Source organism: Crinia signifera, chromosome 2, assembly GCF_055691185.1.
Source record: "Crinia signifera chromosome 2, ASM5569118v1, whole genome shotgun sequence".
Lineage (NCBI taxonomy): Eukaryota > Metazoa > Chordata > Amphibia > Anura > Myobatrachidae > Crinia > Crinia signifera.
In genome coordinates this window covers 397272658-397279804 of record NC_139218.1, presented here as the reverse complement: position 1 = coordinate 397279804, position 7147 = coordinate 397272658, and the positions used below count along the sequence as shown (strand labels likewise).

General features: G+C 46.1%; 1 pseudogene; it reads left to right on the top strand.

The window, feature by feature from the left end:
• The first annotated feature begins 567 nt into the window (after positions 1-567).
• On the top strand, positions 568-3783 carry LOC146058289 (E3 ubiquitin/ISG15 ligase TRIM25-like; annotated as a pseudogene).
• The last annotated feature ends 3364 nt before the right edge of the window (positions 3784-7147 follow it).

The following is a 7147-nucleotide window of genomic DNA, read 5'->3' as shown; positions in this document are numbered from 1 at the left end:
AGTGCAGCAGATTCCGTTACAGCGTCTTATATAGCGCAGCAGATTCCGTTACAGCGTCTTAAATAGCGCAGCAGATTCCGTTACAGCGTCTTATATAGCGCAGCAGATTCCGTTACAGCGTCTTATATAGCGCAGCAGATTCCATTACAGTGTCTTATATAGTGCAGCAGATTCCGTTAGTGTCTTATATAGCGCAGCAGATTCCGTTACAGTGTCTTATATAGCGCAGCAGATTCCGTTACAGTGTCTTATATAGCGCAGCAGATTCCGTTACAGCGTCTTATATAGCGCAGCACATTCCGTTACAGCGTCTTATAGAGCGCAGCAGATTCCATTACAGTGTCTTATATAGCGCAGCACATTCCGTTACAGTGTCTTATATAGCGCAGCAGATTCCATTACAGTGTCTTATATAGCGCAGCACATTCCGTTACAGCGTCTTATATAGCGCAGCAGATTCTGTTACAGTTTCTTATATAGTGTCATCTCAGCCTCGCCCTGTGTGCAGAATGTGATCTCACTGGTATCTGAGACTTTCACTTTCATTTCCCTCTTCTGCTGCCAGCGATGGCGTCTGCTGATCTGAGACAGGAGCTGGACTGTTCTATCTGCCTGAGCATTTATACAGATCCTGTAACCCTGAGATGTGGCCACAACTTCTGCCGGGTCTGTATTGATCGTGTGCTGGATACACAGGAGGGGGCTGGAGTTTATAGCTGTCCTGAGTGCAGAGCAGAGTGTCAGGAGCGTCCTGCACTGATACGGAACATTCCTCTGTGTAACATAGTGGGGAGGTTCCTGTCTGCTCGGCCAGATCAGGAGGAGACCGGGATCTGCTGCACTCACTGTATTCACTCTCCTGTACCTGCTGCTAAGTCCTGTCTGCTGTGTGAGGCTCATCTGTGTGATAATCACCTGAGAGTACACAGCAAGGCAGCAGAACACGTCTTATGTGACCCCACCACTGCCCTGGGGAACAGGAAATGCTCCGTCCATAAGAAGGTCCTGGAGTATTACTGCACTGAGGATGCTGCCTGTATCTGTGTGTCCTGCAGTTTGGCTGGAGAACATCAGGGACACCTGGTGGAGATGCTGGATGAGGCCTCAGAGAAGAAGAAGGAGAAGCTGAGAGATGTTCTGCAGAAACTGACCAAGAAGAGAGTGGAGACTGAGAATAGAGTGCAGAGACTGCAGGAGCGCAGGAGAGAGGATCAGGGAAAAGCAGCGGGTGTAACAGAGACAGTCACTGCCCTGTTTAGAGACATCAGGAGACAGCTGGAAGACCTGGAGAAGAGAGTCCTGAGTGAGATCTCCAGGCAGGAACAGCGCGTTTCACTCTCAGTCTCTGATCTGATCCAGCAGCTGGAAATAAAGAAGGACGAGCTGTCCGGGAAGATGCGTCACATTGAGGAGCTGTGTAACATGTCTGACCCAGTGACTGTCTTACAGGAACTGTACACAGGGGACATGTGTGACACTGAGGACACAGAGAGACATGATAGCCAGGTCCGTGGTGCAGGAGGTCTGGATGTGGGTCTCATCTCCCGGACATTACACACATTATCTGATATAGTAACAGGGATAAATACAGGGATCTATGTGCAGGAAGCTACAGACCTATTACTGGATGTAGCCACAGCTGGTAATAGTATACAGATATCAGGTGACAGGAAATCTGCATCACTATCATATATAGACCAGAATCACCCAGTAACACCAGAGAGATTTCAGTATTATCCTCAGGTAATCAGCACCAGGGGATTCTCCTCAGGGCGACATTACTGGGAGGTGGATGTCAGTAAGTCAGTGTGGTGGGCGGTGGGGATGTGTTATCCCAGTATAGACAGGAGAGGATGGCAGTCAGTCATTGGGGATAATAACAAGTCCTGGTGTCTGTGTAGGTGTAACAGTCACCACTCAGTGAGACATGACAGGACAGAGATCCGGTTACCTGGTAATATCCCCTGTGACAGAGTGAGGATATACCTGGATTATGAGGCAGGACTGATGTCCTTTTATTCTCTGTGTGACCCCATCAGACACTTACACACCTACACCACCACCCTCACTGAGCCCCTCCATGCTGCATTACGTGTATGGGGAGGGTGTGTAACTATATGTGGGGGAGTCAGGAGCTGGGAGACATTACCATAGGAAATCTACCCAGAGACTGGTGACATCACAGGAAGGAGAATCTTATGGCTTAGCCCCTCCCCCTGTGTGACCAGGTGACCAATGTGCCTGGAGTTGTTCCAGTATTGGTGTGCTAGATACTGTCCTTATATACAGTATATATATATATATATATATATATATATATATATATGTGTGTGTGTGTTTATGTGAAATTTCTCTGGCTCAGTCATAATTGTGATTGGCTGCGTTATCTGTCTATCACCTAGCATGCATCCTATTACATTAGTCAGTGCTACACTTTCTCCTATTGGCTGATACGGACATAGTGGGTGAATGGGGTGTTGTGTATGAATCTCCACCTACTGGGAATTGTAATATGACTGAGTGTTCCTTACATAACACAGGACAGGATGTACTACAGCTCCCAGCATGCCTCATTACTTATCCATATTATCTTGATCTTTGTTTTAGAAACAATAAGCTTAATTAATATAATATTTTTTATATTAATAGTGGTGATTATATAGCGCTCCCTGTATATAGCGCAGCCCCATGTCCCACCAGGCCTGCGCCTGTATTCTGGTGTGGGGTCTTTGCTGGCAGTTAGGATACACTTAGATTTATACTGTATTATATGTTATATTAATAGTGGTGATTATATAGCGCTCCCTGTATATAACGCAGCTCCATGTCCCGCCAGGCCTGCGCCTGTATTCTGGTGTGGGGTCTTTGCCGGCAGTTAGGATACACTTAGATTTATACTGTATTATATGTTATATTAATATTGGTGATTATATAGCTCTCCCTGTATATAACGCAGCCCCATGTCCCGCCAGGCCTGCGCCTGTATTCTGGTGTGGGGTCTTTGCCGGCAGTTAGGATACACTTAGATTTATACTGTATTATATGTTATATTATTGTGGTGATTATATAGCGCTCCCTGTATATAACGCAGCCCCATGTCCCACCAGACCTGCGCCTGTATTCTGGTGTGGGGTTTTTGCCGGCAGTTAGGGTACACTTAGATTTATACTGTATTATATGTTATATTAATAGTGGTGATTATATAGCGCTCCCTGTATATAACACAGCCCCATGTCCCGCCAGGCCTGCGCCTGTATTCTGGTGTGGGGTCTTTGCCGGCAGTTAGGGTACACTTAGATTTATACTGTATTATATGTTATATTAATAGTGGTGATTATATAGCGCACCCTGTATAGAACACAGCCCCATGTCCCGCCAGGCCTGCGCCTGTATTCTGGTGTGGGGTCTTTGCCGGCAGTTAGGATACACTTAGATTTATACTGTATTATATGTTATATTAATAGTGGTGATTATATAGCGCTCCCTGTATATAACACAGCCCCATGTCCCACCAGGCCTGCGCCTGTATTCTGGTGTGGGGTCTTTGCTGGCAGTTAGGATACACTTAGATTTATACTGTATTATATGCTATATTAATAGTGGTGATTATATAGCGCTCCCTGTATATACCACAGCCCCATGTCCCACCAGGCCTGCGCCTGTATTCTGGTGTGGGGTCTTTGCTGGCAGTTAGGATACACTTAGATTTATACTGTATTATATGTTATATTCCAAATACAAAAAACCTTACGGTTTCACATGTCCTATTAAGGCTTCTTACACATGATCTGGCATTTCTGAAACCTGTTGTAACTCTTCCACTCAAACGCCAAAAAGCAATGAAATTCCGATCATTAAGGCTGACGCCTTAATGGACGTGTTCCTTGCGCAATACAGATATGGTACGCCATCACAGCCTGTGGGTAAGTGCAGATTCAGCACTCTCACAGAGTGAGATTGCTGTCACTCACACAATGGTGGAGCTGCTAATTCACAGATTTGTGTGCTCATTGGAATACACACATGCAGTCTATGCAACTGAAGGTCTGAGCAGTTATGTGGCGCACTCATCCTAATAAGTACCTGCAATCATCTAAAATGGTCTATACCTCTGAGTTACTATAGTGTTCATTCTAGCACCCACCATCTTTGAAAACCCATGCAGTTCCTCTTCCCTGCCTGGGGTGTGGCTGTCTGCTGTAGTGCTTCTAGCACAGTGTGATCTGTATATCAGCACTGTAAACCAGACCTGTGCTAGAAACACTACAGCAGACAGCAACACCCCAGACAGGGTAGAGGAACTGCATAGGTTTTCAAAGATAGCGGGTGCTAGAATAAACACTATTACTAGAACTATCCCACTGAGGGTCCAACATCTTTCACACTCACTACCTACTGTATATCCATTTCATTTAGTATTCACATACAGTTACCAGAAACATCTTTCATAATTGCAAAAACTATAATATTCCCAACTACTATGCATCTACACTTTCTTCTCCTATACGCCTTCATGCTGCTCTGTCTTCCACGATACCTACTGCTGTGTGTATTCCCTCATCTGCACCAATGTGTCTTTCCCCATCTGCCCTGCCCTGTCTTTCCACACAGATGCCACTGTTTCCTTCTATCTGTGCAACTGGCTTCCCCTCTATTATACCCCTTTTACACCAAAATCCCTGGTCGGACCCTGGTCTTTGAACACGGGAGTTTCCAGGGTTGGACCCAGCTTCATACCCAATTTACACAGCACTGTGACCCAGGTCGGACCCAGGTCTGCGCGGTTTACACTGAACCTGGGTCAGCACTGCTTTTCCCTATGAATGACATAAAAAATGTCCATTTTAGGACTGATAAACTGGCATCCAACTTTCCCTCAATGATTTTAAATAAAAATTAAAAGACATGACAAGTTAGCATTGAAAAATGTTGGTTTGTTTATTTAGTAAAATATTTTTCAAAAAGTTTTATTCAGTGCTCAAGCGCACATAGCGGTATAAAGGTGCAGCATCACCCATGTGCTCTCCCCAGCCCCCTCCCCTGCAGCAGCAGACCGAATCTCCCATGTGCTCCCCCCCCCCCAAAATAATAATAATAATAATATAAATGATACTGCATCCAATTATGATTTCTGTGTGCACTGCCCGTATCCTTCCTGGCTGCTGTCTTTTGCCACTGCAGTGCACTGTGGAAAGGCGTCCAGCACTTATTGTATCCTTTCAGCACTACCCGGATGTCCCAACCTGGGTTGGGACCATTTACACCGCCCACGACCCAGGTCCAACCAGTGTTCAACCCTGGTCAGGACCTGGGTAGGAGACCAGTGTTACTGGACCTGGGTTGGCCCCTTTTACACCAAGGCTGACCTGGGTCCGACCTGGGTTATTCCTTGGTGTAAAAGGGGTATTAGTGATACTCTGTCTCCCCCTCCATCCATGCTGCTCTGCCCGCCTCATCCATGACAGTTTCCTTCCATCTGTACTGCTGTCTCTCCTCTCCATCTGCTATCCCCTTTGCTCCGAACCCCCTCCCCCATCAGTGCTGTCTTTCCTCCAACTGCTCCTTTGTTTCCCACCCAATCGCATCATTATGCCTTACCTTCCCCAATCAGTGCCACTGTTTTCCACACTGCTTCATTAGTCCCCCATCAGTGCTGCTTAGCCTTCCTACCATCTACACATTTGTATTCCTCCCCATCTGCACCACACTGCCTCCTACCCCAATCAACACCACTTTTACCCCACCTCTCGGCTCTGTTTACTGCTCAGACCTTCAGTTGCATAGACTGCATGTGTGTATTCCAATGAGCACACAAATCTGTGATTTAGCAGCTCCACCATTGTGTGAGTGACAGCAATCTCACTCTGTGAGAGTGCTGAATCTGCACTTACCCACAGGCTGTGATGGCGTACCATATCTGTATTGCGCAAGGAACACGTCCATTAAGGCGTCAGCCTTAATGATCGTAATTTCATTGCTTTTTGGCGTTTGAGTGGAAGAGTTACAACAGGTTTCAGAAATGCCAGATCATGTGTAAGAAGCCTTAATGGGACATGTGAAACCGTAAGGTTTTTTGTATTTGGAATTTCATAGCTTTTTTTGAATTTATTTTTTTAAATTCAGAAATGTAAAATTTCACTGTAAGAATAAACATTGGATTTTTAAAAATGTTTATCAATAACACACCCTTGGCAACGAGCATTACCACTGCCTACAAGCATTACAAACCCCTGGCAAGGAGTATGACACCCGTCCCAGAGCATGAAAGCCCTGGCAATGAAGACACCCAGTGTGTAGAAGCTATATTGTAGGGCATAATGTATCACGGGCATTGCAGTGTGGGGCATATGGTGCAGGGGACATTACTGTATGGGGCTTCATGTGGTGAAAAAATGTTCTTCCTGTGGTGGCAAAGGTCTGTTGGTGCAGGGCCAAAAACTGGGGTGTAAGGTAGTCTTCTCTGGTGAGGCCATGCCCATTTTAATGAGACCACGCCCCTTGCTTGGGGCAGAGATCAAATTACAAATGTATGGATAGGGTTAGGCTGCGAGTGTGTGTGTGTGTATGTACAGGGTTAGGCTATGGGTGTATGAATGGATAAGGTTAGGCTATGTGTGTGTATGGATAGGGTTAGGCTGCAGGTGTGTGTGTGTGTATGTATGGAGTGTGCGGATGGGCATGTGTGTAGATAGGGTAGGCTACATGTGTGTGTGGATGGTGTTAGACTATGTGTATGGATAGTGTTAGGCTACGTGTGAGTGTGTATGGATAGGGTTAGGGTATGTGTATGGACAAGGTTAGGCTACATGTGTGTGTGCATATATGATAGACTATGGGTGGGTGTGTTTGGCAACTGTGTTATAACCCTGCACACACACACACACACACACACACACACACAGAGTCAATAATGCCTATCCCTAGATATACATGACACGCTGACCCTACCAGGTCAGCTGCTGGTGTGTGAGAATGTATGTATGGATAGGGTTAGGCTACATATATGTGTGTGTGTGTGTGTGTGCACAGGGTTAGGATACAGGTGCCAGAGTCAATGATACCTACCTATACATGACACGCTGACCCTACCAGGTCATGGAACTCCACCAGGCTGAGGGTTCCTCCCGGGGATGGCGACCAATCTGCT